Here is a 12,726-nt window from a genome sequence, read left to right as displayed (position 1 = left end):
CTCCTTATCTGTGATAATAAAATCCACACACTAGTTAGAAGAATATACTTTTCTGGCGGTACTCAAATAGCCATAAACATTCACATCCTTTCCCACAGTCGCTAATTTTTCGATGATGGTTCCTATAAATACACATCTACACACATTTAAGAATGTCATCTTTTCTGAAGTAAAGTGATTTTGAACATTTTTCTGGAGATTGGTACTTCGTAGTAGAAATTTCATAATGGCGATGAGTGAAGGCAGCTCTTGATTCATCTAGTGGAAGTAGGATTGTCAAGATGAGTGTGCAGGCTGTCTATTTAACCAGAACGCCATGGGGCAGATGTCTGCTACGATTTCACTGTTCTCCGTTACCCAAAACTTTTTCCTGGAGAAGATTTTTTTTTATGACTTCATACAAAGATGCTTTATCAACTAGCAGAAGGCCTGATGGAGAAATAGAGGTGATCTGTAAGCCAGAATCTGGACTTTTTTTTTTTTTTTTTTTTTTGCTTTAAAAAAGCTTTTGCATGGAAAAAGAAAAGAAATAGAAGCTCTCTTGAGCAGTCATTGAAGGAAAATATGGAGTGGTTATCCTCGTGTGTGTGTGTGTGTGTGTGTGTGTGTGTGTTTAATATCTATTTATTGAACAGAAACAGAAAGAGATTGGGAGGAAGGGAAGAGAGAGAATGAGAGAGACAGAGACACCTGCAACTCTGCTTTACCACTTGCAAAACTTTCCCCCTGCAGATGGAGGCCGAGACTTGAATCCAGGTCCTTGTGCTCTGTGATATGGCCACTCAATCAGGTGTACCACCACCCAGCCGCCCTCCCTTTTGTATTTATAAGACTCAAATGAGTGGCTTTTATTCCATTGTTAACGCCCCTCCCCCACCTCCCACACTCTAAGTAACTCTTTTTTTGTTTTTATTCCCCCTTGATATTTTCAACTTTTCATCAGAAAAATGAAAACGCACAAGCCAGAGAAGCCTGTGGGCCATTTGGGCCAGAATGGATGTCCCCATGTGAAGCTGATGCCCATTTTTTTGTTTGTTGGTTGGTTTGTTTGTTTACTTCTAAGGCTTCTAGTGTTGCTGGGAATTGAACCTGGAACGTTTGGCGTGTCAGGTGTGGAGGTCTCTGCGCATGACCGCTCACTATGCTGTCTCTCAGTCCAGTTTTGGTTATCTGTAAAATGCTCTGTTTTATCTAACATATCACACATTCTCACCCAGCTCTCTCACTCTAGAATCCTGCCTCTGTGGAAAGCCTAATTTTGATCTTTGTGATTTCAAAGTTGTTACAGAATAGTCAGGAAGCTGACTTTACAAAGATAGTCAGTGGCACGCTGAGTTGTGCTCAAGATGCCCATGACAGACCCTAGAAGGTTTAAAACCACCCTGGACTGAGTCTGAATGTGGAGGGAAAAGTATACCGTCAGGGAAATCGGGGACGTGCCATCCAGACGGTCAGCTCACTCTGGCCAGATGTTAATAAGTTGGATTTATAGGTCTCTTTCTTTTTTCCTCCATGGTTATCACTGGGGCTCAGTAACTATAGTACGAATCCACTGCACCTAGAGACCATTTTTTTGAATTTTTTTTTTGTTGCCCTTGTTGTTATTGTTGTCGTTGTTGTTGTCTAGGACAGAGTGAAGTCAAGAGAGGAGGACAAGACAGAGAGGGGGAGAAAAAGGTATTTAGGGATCTGGAAAACCAAGATGTGGTTAATTGCTTTAAAAATTATGCGCCTCAAAACCGATTTATAAAATTAAATACCACAGTGTGGTACTAACCAGTAGAGAGACTTGGTAGTATGAAATAAAAAGGCAACTTTAGCAATTGTCCAGATTACTTGAAGGAACAGTGTCAGGAGCACACGGCATAGAGCTGACCGGGACTCTTACAATGATTTGATGGTGACTGGAAAAAAGAATCCTATTGAAAAGTGATAGCTGCCTTCTGCTCACATCCTGTTGTATGGATTTTTCCCCTCCTAGGCATCTCATAATTGAATTAAGGGGAAAAATGAGTCTTTGGGCAATATTAGGTATCACCAAAGTAGACTTCCACTCATAATTTTTACTTCTCTTTGAGGCTAATGTGATTAGAGTCACTTGCAGAATTGGCTATGCTTCACCAAAATCAATATATACATCAAGCTCATGAACTTCAGATTATTTTTCTACAGCAGACAGAACATAGAATGTTCAGATTAGGTGATTTCCTTTACTTGAAAAGCTGACATTTTAGGTCTGGCACTTGTCTAGCTGATTATTATGTTAAAAAGGCAGGATTATTACATCTGTGGCTCTTTTGTTCAAAGTAGCTTTTTGTAGAAATGCCTTTTGACCTTTATATATATATTTTTTTTCTTTTTATTTTATTTATTTATTCCCTTTTGTTGCCCTTGTTTTATTGTTGTAGTTATTATTGTTGTTGTCGTTGTTTTTGGATAGGACAGAGAGAAACGGAGAGAGGAGGGGAAGACAGAGAGGGGGAGAGAAAGATAGACACCTGCAGACCTGCTTCACCGCCTGTGAAGCGACTCCCCTGCAGGTGGGGAGCCGGGGTTCGAACCGGGATCCTTATGTCGGTCCTTGTGCTTTGCGCCACCTGCGCTTAACCCGCTGCGCCACAGCCCAACTCCCTTGACCTTTTTTTAAAAAAGAAAAAAAAAATAGCTCCTGGGGCTCAGGAGGTAGCACAGTGGGTTAAGCGCACAAGGCGAGAAGCTCAAGGACCAGCATAAGGATCCTGGTTCGAGCCCCCTGAAGGAGGGTCGCTTCACAGGCGGTGAAGCAGGTCTGCAGGTGTCTGTCTTTCTCTCTCCCTCTGTCTTCCCCTCCTCTGTCGATTTCTCTGTATCCTGTCCAACAACAACAATAGCAGTGGCAACAAGGGCAACAAAATAGGAGAAATGGCGTCTAGGAGCAGTGGATTCGCAGTGCAGGCACCGAGCCCCAGCGTTGATAACCCTGGAAGCCAAAAAAAAAAAAAAAACGTGTGTGTGTGTGTGTGCGCGCGTGCACGTGCTAGTGTTTGTCTTTTTCTATGTTATTTGATGTCTCAAATTGCTTTAAAATTTTTTTTAAGACCATTTAAAATTAACAGTAAGAGTAAGACCATAGTAGAGAGTTCCCGTAAAGTCCTACCTCTGTAAGTCCACAGCTTTCTCTATTAAGATCTCTGGGCAGAGCAGTACATTTGGTGCAGTGGTTGAGCTTGTCAATGCATTCTACATCACAACCACCCAAAACATCTTCGTTTACGTTATGAGTCACTCTTGGTAGTTAGTTAGGTGTACCTCCTGCAGGTTGGGGGACATAAGTTTTTTTGTGCGGACATAAGTTTAGCACTCCTTTTTTTTTTTTTTTTTTTTTTTTTTTTAGTAAATGTTGAGGAGTATGGCGGCTGGGTCATTTAGCAAAGCTATGTTTAAGCAAGAGTGAAAATGTTTCTCACACTGATTGTTTTGAAAGGAACTGTTTTAGACTGATCATTTTGTATACCCACCAACAATGAATTTCCTTCCTTTCTCTCTTGTTCAGTGGTGCCGTGGCCTTATGCGTGTGTGACTCACAGCTCCTGGGCTGACTTTTTCATCCTTGTGTTTTTTAAATGTTTTTTTATTTATAAAATGGAGATATTGACAAGATCATAAGATAAGAGGGGTACAGTTCCACACAATTCCCAGGACCAGAACTCTATATCCCCCATCCCCTCCCCTGATAGCTTTCCTGTTCCTTAACCCTCTGGGAGTATGGACCCAGGGTCATTGTGGGATGCAGAAGGTGGAAGGTCTGGCTTCTGTCATTGCTTCCCCGCTGAACATGGGCATTGACAGGTGGATCCATACTCCCAGTCTGCCTCTCTCTTTCCCTAGTGGGAAGGGCTCTGGGGAAGCGGAGCTCCAGGACACATTGGTGGGGTTGTCTGTCCAGGGAAGTCTGGTCGGCATCATGGTAGCATCTGGAACCTGGTGGCTGAAAAAGCGTTCAGATAGAAAGCAGAACGAATTGTTGACTAATCATCCTTGTGTTTTCAGCTGGAGAGAGAGTAGGCGGGAAAGACGGCTTCTCACTGTGGTTGCTCCTGTGTGGTGCCAGTTCTCAACCCCAGAACCTGGTCCCTGGTAAGGCCAGTGCTCTCCTGGTTGAATTATCTCCAGGCTCCAGCAGTGAAACTGCACATTCCACATCCTGACTGGCTTTTGGTGGTGGTAGTGTCAGAGCTCTTTGAGTGACCAAAAAACTCAAAAAGAGCTCCAGTCCCATACAGCTTTGTATAGAGATACAATTAACATTGTATAAAAATTACTCCTCACCCCTTACACCCACCCTTTTTTTTCCTACCAAAACACTGCTTAGCTATGGCTTATGGGGTGGGGATTGAACCTGGGACTTTGGAGCCTCAGGCATGAGAGTCTCTTTGTATAACCATTATGCTATCTACCCCCATCTCTAAAATTCACTCTTTGTAAGTGTCCAGTGAAGTGGCTTTAATATCTTCACACAGCTATGATATTATCACCAGGATTTTAGGACACTGATCAAGGCTAAAAGATGGTCCTTACCAGCAGTCACTCTCCTTATTCCATTTCCCTCAGTCCAAACAAGGGAAATATTTGAAAAGGACTCTGCTTTTACTTTGTCATGTGTGTATATGTAGATAGTTGTTCTATTTTAATTATGCGATTACTATATAAACTGATTCTGTTTAGTGCCCTTTTTTCTTTTATGTTTTTTTAAACTTTTTTTTTTTTTTTGCATTAACTATTTGAGAGAGACAGACAGAAGTCCAGAAAGGAACAGGGATAGAGAGGGAGAAAGACTGAGAGACACCTATAGCCTTGCTTTACCACTCACAAAGCTTGTCTCTTCCTCTCTCTCTCTCTCTCTCCTCTCTTTCTCTTTCTATAGGACAGAGACTAGTTGAGAAGGGAGGGGAGACAGAGGAAGAGAGAAAGACACCTGCAGACCTGCTTCATCACTTGTGAAACGTCCCCCTGCAGGTGGGGAGCGGGGGCTGGAACCCAGGTCCTTGGCAATGTATGTGCCTAACGCTGTGTGCCCGGCCCGGCCCCCAGTGCAGTGGCCTTTTCTTGGCAAGCAGTAGATAGAACAAAACACAGACTGTTTCCGTGTGGAGCACGTGAAGCGGCTGTTTTCATAACCAGAAGTACATGCAGCCCTCCCTCCGGCCCACCCCCAGGACCAGACGTAGTCACTGTCTCTGGCCTAAGAGCTTGTTGCCCTGCATTCACCTCCGTGCCTCTGTCAGCCATTGGGGTGCAGTGCATAGTGATCTGGGGTTGTTCTCTCTTCATGATCACTTTTCCACTTGGAGCATAGTGCTCATATGCAGAGATGATACATAAATGTGTAAGGATTTAACATTGATGGAACCTCACTGGAAAAAAGCCCAGCTTTCCAAATCATTCTGACTCTTTTCTGTTGAGTAACTGAGGATTTAGTTGCTGTTTAGTCCACCTGCAATCTGCGAACGCATTTTTCTGTCTTTTACTGCCAGCAGAGAGGGGTTTAGGGAGACCTGTTTACCATTTTGCAAAGTAGCTCCATCAGCTTTTGCCTTGTTGTCCTAAGAAGGAAGGAGCTGGCCAAGAAAGGAAAAAAAAAAAAAAAACCAGTGGGCAGGATGAGCACTTTAAGGATGCCAGGATGGTGGTATTGAGAGAGAGCCAGGGAGCCTGGGAAAGTGAGCGGGAACCTCTTCAATAATCTAATAATCTTACGCTTTCTTTTCTTTCTGCTTCTGCTTCTGTTCTTTTTCTCCTCCTTTTCCTCCTTAACCAGCCCTCTAAGGTTTCCACATTGAACTTGTTTATAAGCGCACGAGAATCCTAGATTACTGAAAAGCCAGAGCATAGAAACAAGGGGTTTGTGCTGGCACTTCTCAGAATGGCCTCCTGAGGGAGCTGAGAGCTGCATTTCTGGGACTGGGCCCAGGGTCTCTCCCACAGAGAGATGTTTCTCTGACCAGAGCCCTGCTGGGAAGAAGTTCCTGCAGTCAGGATCCAAGGCATGTCTCTCAAGATGGTCATGCTGTGCTGCCTGTAAATACATCATTTAAAGACAATGACAAGACCATCAAGACCATCTCTTTTTTTTTTTCTTTTCTTTTTTTTTTTTTTTTTTTTGAGAAAGGGTAGAGGCAATCTTTGACTTGGTTATCATCTTCTTAGTAGTCTTGAGATATATTTGACTTATGGTTATATTCTCTGTATATTTAAGTAGGGATGTCATCAACAGGGATGTTGTTAGCTCTGTGGACTATTAAGCATAGCCACTCAATACAGGGAGGGAGGTAGTTAGACTGATAATCTGGTATCCCCTAGAATTAGAAATGTGTATACATATATGATGCCTCATCTTCATTTTAGAGAGAGTGTATTAGCTATTTATATTTCAATGTATGTATTTTTAGTGGGATGGAGAGCATGTCTTATCTCCCCCCCACCTCAAATGATTTACTGAAGTATTTCTTCTAGCTGGGGAGATTGTACATTGCTAGTACATAGAACTTTTGTGTGAGGACTTTCTAGCTATCACACCACATCACTGATAGCCAGAGCTGAGTGTTTCTCTGGTTAAAAAAAGAAAGAAAAAAAAAAAAAGAAGAAAAGGAAAGAAAGGAAGAAAGAGGAAATGCTTTATTTCCCAGGAGACAGCAAGGTGACACGGAGCAGAACGGAGGACTTGGAAGCATGTGCGACCACAATGTGAAACCTGTCATCACATATGTCAGAACAATTTTCTGTTCTCTTTAATCAAAGATTTTTTTTCAAGGTTTTACAAAACCATTTCTTCCAATTATAATAAGCAAAAATTTTGGCTAATAACAACAACAAAGATTACACTGAGGGAGAGAGAGAAAGATGGACAAAGAGAAAGAGAACACGTAAGCTCATAGGTGTCATTTAATCATTTCTGAGATGCAGAAGAAGGCTGATCAAGGCTGATTGCTCAGATTTTCCTAGCTTTTTCCTCTCAGAGTTATACAATGACTGCAGAAGCACCAGTCACTTAATCTACATTCTAAGAGGGATAAACAGAAAGAGAACGGGATAGCGCCAGCATCAGGAAAATAAACATTTCTTACTGAAACCATCGAGAGGAAATTTCCTTATGTGACTTCGACCAGAATTGTATTAAATACCCATTTCTGACCTCGGGAAGTTGGGGACACAGACCTTGTGAATGATGTTGGATGAGTTGACTATCTCGGGAAGTTGGGGACACAGACCTTGTGAATGATGTTGGATGAGTTGACTATCTCGGGAAGTTGGGGACACAGACCTTGTGAATGATGTTGGATGAGTTGACTATCTCGGGAAGTTGGGGACACAGACCTTGTGAATGATGTTGGATGAGTTGACTATCTCGGGAAGTTGGGGACACAGACCTTGTGAATGATGTTGGATGAGTTGAATATCTATCTCACTACAGTTATAGGGCTTTCTTAGTGCCCCACGATATTTCAGCCTGACCCTAGATCTTGCTGTGAGCTTGCCAACAAATCTGTTAAACTGTGGTAATAATCTATCACAAGAATTTGCTACACACCATGCATGTATTCATATGTATTAGACAGGTTTGATTTTCATCAGAAGACAATGATATGTAATTATATGTAGTGTTTAAGATTCCTGTTTTAGCTTTGAGAGTGCTTAGACAAATCAAAATGGAAATATATTATGATTTTACTAATACCATCCTAGGCATACATCCAGAGGATGAGTAAGCACTAATCTGAAGCATAAAGAAGCATGCTCCCTTATGTTCATGCGAAATATTTACAGTAGCCAAAATAGGGATGCAACCTAAATGCCTTACTACAGAAATGATGACATCCACTCTATATATATTTAGTGGAATGTGTTATCATGCAATAATAAAAGATGAGATGGTATCAATTGAAACAAAATAGAACAGTAAGTGTCTATGCTATGTGAAATAAGCAAAGGAATGGAGGAATAGATGGTCTTGCTCATATATGGATTATAAAGGATTAAAGCAAATAAACTTGAAGAGAAAAAAAAAGGTAACCACACTGTCTCTTGGATTTGTGAGGCCTATGGTGGTTGTTGGCACTAGACGCACATGACTTCAACAGAGGGGAGAGTGAGATACATACACCAACATGTAAATGTGAAATTATGCCTGTACATTTTAGAATTTGGAAAAATACTGTTAAGCCACTAATAAAAATGGAGGGAGGGGAGATTCATGTTTTGGAGACGAGGAAATGAAGACAGATGTTCAGTAGATTGTTCAAAGTTATAAATCTCGTCACCCAATCTGGTCCCCTACGCCTACACTGAACTTCTCTGTCCCAGTCTCTTGGAAACAGAGTTGGCAGTCAGCTGAGGTAAAGAACAAACACCTCATCACAGACCCCTGCAAGCGTCAACCCGGCTTTGACCTAGCACGTTATGATCGGGCCCTCCTCAATCGCTATCGAACAGGCCATGGCCGGTGCGCCGCTATGTTCCATCGCTGGGGGGCCAGAGACGACCCGAACTGCCCCTGCGGCTCCAGGCAGACTATGACCCACACAGTCAACGACTGCCACCTCTCCAGATTCAAAGGAGGTCTCGAAACTTGACATCAGGCTCAACCTGACGCTGTTGACTGGCTACGGAAGAAGGGCAAATGCTAGAAGAAGAAGAATCTAGAAAGTAGCAGATTGTACACTCAAAGCTTGACCAGCTGACTCCAGAGTCTTCTCTAAATCACTACATTCCATTCCATCTCTGGTATAAAAATATGTCTAGTTGTGTGCAGAAACATAAACACCTTGAGGAGACTTTTGAAGTTGAGATTACTATAGGGAGACCATTTGGATAGGACTGAGGGTTTGAATTCCTATCTTGATTTCACTGCCCCTAGTTTTTTATTCAACAAATAGTTCTGAGTTCCTTTTATTTGCCAGATAACCATGTAAATATGACAGTTAGCATGTGCTATACGTACTAAGTGAATAAACAAAGTGTCTAATATTGAATGAGAAGAAGGCAGTGCAGAAAGCCAATATGGTAGACAGCTAGGGGAATGCTATGCTAGAGTGTCCCAAGAAAAGGCTGAGGATGTGGCAGAATAAATTTCAGACAGAAACAGCAGTAAAAGAACACTTCGTAAGGCAAGAAACAGTTTGGCTTTCTAGAGAAACCAAGAGAAGACTAGCATGTCTAGTGCCAGGATCAAGAGAGAGTGAAGGAAGGTGAAACTGGAGAGGCTCCAGGAAGAATGTGCCAGGGAAAGAATTTTTATCTTATTGTAATTGTGCAGTTAATTCTGTGCCCTCGCTTGACTCCCTTGAGATGATAATACTTTGACTATTTCATTAGTAGAGGTAAAATTAGGGTCATAGGATGCAATGTAGATGATAGAAAATTGTTAAATTTGAAGCTCTCTATAGAATAAGAAATAATAAACGTCCACAGAGTGAGGTTTTTGTTTGCTTGTTTTGTGAGAAGTATCTTTCTCTCTCTCTCTCTCTCTCTCTCTCTCTCTCTCCATGTCTTTTTGTCTTCCTTCCTTTCTCCACCAGGGTTAGTACTGGGGCTTAGTGCTTGCACAATGAGTCCACCACCCCCTTTAGATGATCAAGACAGTGAAATAAGGGTGAGAAAGGGAGAGTGAGAGGCCTGCAGCCTACTCTGTCGCTCATAAAGCTTTCCTTCTGCAGGCGGGGATCCGGGGCTGGACTCTGGGTCTTTCTGTATGGTTACTTGTTTGCTTTACTACTTGTGCCATCACCCAGCCCCTTAGAAGTTTGTCTGTTTGCGACCATAATGCCAACCTGACTTCCCTGGGCAGACGACCCCACCAATGTGTCCTGGGGCCCGACCTCCCCAGAGCCCCTGCCCCACTAGGGGAAGAGAGAGAGGCAGGCTGGGAGTATGGATCAACCTGTCAATGCCCATGTTCAGCGGGGAAGCAATTCCAGAAGCCAGACCTTCCACCTTCTGCATCCCACAATGACCCTGGGTCCATACTCCCAGAGGGTTAAGGAACAGGAAAGCTATCAGGGAAGGGGATGGGATACGGAGTTATGGTGGTGGGACTTGTGTGGAGTTGTACCCCTCTTATCCTATGGTCTTGTCAATATTTCCATTTTACAAATAGAAATTTTTAAAAAAAGAAGTTTGTTAAAAGTATTCTTGGGAAGTACTAAGAACACTTAAAGTTGTAGTTAAGCAAAGCTAGCAGTGCATTAGCAAATACAATCCTTTAAAATTTAAAAAATAAAAATTCTCATATGTTTATGATGTTCTGTGGGAGTTCCACTTCCAGTTAAAACCTAAATTGTCAGTGTCTTTTCCACTAGAACTACTGGGGGGGAAAAATGTGAAGATTGTACATCTTAAAGAAGAAAAGAAAACCCCGCAATAGAGAACTTGACATCTCTTTGTTAGTTTGTTCTCAGCTCTGGTTTATGGTGGTGCTGAGGATCAAACCTGGGAGCTCAGAGCCTCAGACGTGAAGGTCATTTTCATATTATGCTCTCTCCCTCACCCCTGGATGGCTTGGGTTTGACGTTTAAATGAACTCATTTCTAGAGAGGAGTTTTTTTTCCTGTGTGAGCAGGGCCTAGCGGTCACTTTACTCCCTGAACACGGCTCTGCCCTGAGTCTGGGCACTAGTAGACAGAACGTAACAGCTGTGTAGGTACAGGGATCTATCAGTGCCACAAGACACCAGTGAAACTCATGGGGCTTCCTGCCCTGGCACAAGGCAACAATTTGGACATGTTTCAAATGCATAACTAACTCTCCACGTCTGACTATTCTCTTCCCTACATTTTTTTTTTTTAATGAGAATGCAACAGCACAGTAGGTCAAACTCAGCACAGAGATTTCTAGAGTTCATATGTTAAAACTCTCCTATTTGGAGGAAACCTGGAATATACACACTAGACATATTTTCCCTCCAGGCACTTGGAACCAAAGGTAACATAAAAGCATTGGGGTTGTTGGGAAAGCTATGCTGTCTTTTTCTATGCTTTTCTATGTAAAAACGCATCATGACTTTTCCAGCAACTCAGTAATTAAAGTTGCAACCCAGCCCAACACTTGACTGGACTGAAATCATCTGCAACTTCACAGTAACCACAGGGAAAAACTTGGCCCTCCTGAGGGAAAGTAGTTTTCACTAACATTCTAGAGTTATTTTTATTTTTGTGTGTTTTTTAAACATTTTATTTATTTATTGGATAGAGATACAGAGAAAATGAGAGGGAAGGGAAAGATAAGAGACAGGGAAAGAGAGACACCTGCAGTACTGCTTTCACCTCTTAATTCTCCACGCCCACCCCTCCGCTGGGAATTGGAGGCTTCCACACAAGTTCTTGTGCACGGTGGCATCTCCGTTTAACCAGGTGCGCCACCACCTGGCCCCTTCTAGAGTTCCTTTTAAAACAATGTGTGCCATGCAACGTAAGTTTCGAAGTGTAGAAAAGAGAAGTAAGGGCTGGGTGGTGGCACACTTGGTTGAGCACACATGATACAGTGCACAAGGGCCTGGGTTCGAGCCCCCCAGCCCCCACCTGCAAGGGGAAAGCTTTGTTAGTAGTGAAGCAGGGCTGCAGGTGTCTCTCTGTCTCTCTGCCTCTCTAGCACCTCCTTCCCTGTCTTTCTCCCTCTCTGTCATCCCCTTCCCTCTGGATTTCTGGCTGTCTCTATCAAATACATAAGTAAAGATAATAAAATTAGAAGAGAAAGAAAGAAATAAAGAAGGAAAAAAAAAGAGAGAAAGAAAGGAAGAAAGAGAGAAAGAAAGGAAAGGAAAACAAGACCTGTATATAATGGACTAGTTTTTGTTAAAATTTTAGGAAACTCAGTGATGACATAATATTGACATTAGAAGAAAATAACTCATTTAAAAAGATTAATTGGACTCTAGCGGTAGCGCAGTGGGTTAAGTGAAAGTGGCGTGGAGAGCAAGGACCAGTGAAAGGATCCTGGTTCGAGCCTCCAGCTCCCCACCTGCAGGGGAGTCGCTTTACAGGCGGTGAAGCAGGTCTGCAGGTGTCTGTCTTTCTCTCCCCCTCTCTATCTTCCCCTCCTCTCTCCATTTCTCTCTGACCTATCCAACAATGACATCAATAACAACAATAATAACTACAACAATAAAACAACAAGGGCAACAAAAAAGGGAAAGTAAATAAGTAAAATACAATAATATTAAAAAAAGATTAAATGGGGGCTGGATGGTGGCATACCTGGTTGAGCACACACATTATAGTGCACAAGGACCCAATTTCGAGCCCCCGGACCTCACCTGCAGGGGGAAAGCTTTACAAGTAGTGATGCAGGACTGCAGGTGTCTCTCTGTCTCTTTCCCTATCACCCCCTTCTCTCTCGATTTCTGGCTGTCTCTATCCAATAAACAAATATAAATATAATGCATTTTATTTATATCATTTTGTGGGGCTGATGGTTTACAGTGTTGACACATGAGTATAATTTCTTTTCTTTTTTTTTCTTTTATACCAGAGCACTGATCAGCTCTGGTTTATGGTGGTCTGGGGGATTGAACCTGAGACTTTGGAGCCACAGGCATAAAAGTCTCTTTGCATAACCATTATGCTGTCTACCCTCACCCTGGGTATAATTTCTCATCTCTGCACAAAACTTCTCCGCAGAACACTCTCACCCACGGCTTAGGTCCTTCCCCACCATCATCCAATAAGATCTCCAACCCTTCTCCTTCCCCAGAGT

General features: G+C 42.6%; 1 protein-coding gene across 5 annotated transcripts in view; it reads left to right on the top strand.

Moving 5' to 3' along the window:
* ARHGAP28 (Rho GTPase activating protein 28) overlaps nucleotides 1-12,726 on the top strand; it is a 203,347-nt gene that overhangs the window by 112,679 nt on the left and 77,942 nt on the right. Inside the window, exon 1 of one of the 5 annotated variants that reach the window (XM_060200706.1) lies at nucleotides 10,371-10,492. The exons of the other annotated variants lie outside the window; for them this stretch is intronic. The gene's annotated coding sequence lies outside the window, so the exon portion shown is untranslated. Of the gene's footprint in view, nucleotides 1-10,370; nucleotides 10,493-12,726 lie in introns of those variants that run through there. 5 annotated transcript variants of the gene reach the window in all.

Source organism: Erinaceus europaeus, chromosome 10 (genome assembly GCF_950295315.1).
Source record: "Erinaceus europaeus chromosome 10, mEriEur2.1, whole genome shotgun sequence".
Classification (NCBI taxonomy): Eukaryota; Metazoa; Chordata; class Mammalia; order Eulipotyphla; family Erinaceidae; genus Erinaceus; species Erinaceus europaeus.
Note: the sequence above shows the minus strand (reverse complement) of the source record. Positions and strands in the feature narration are given on the sequence as shown.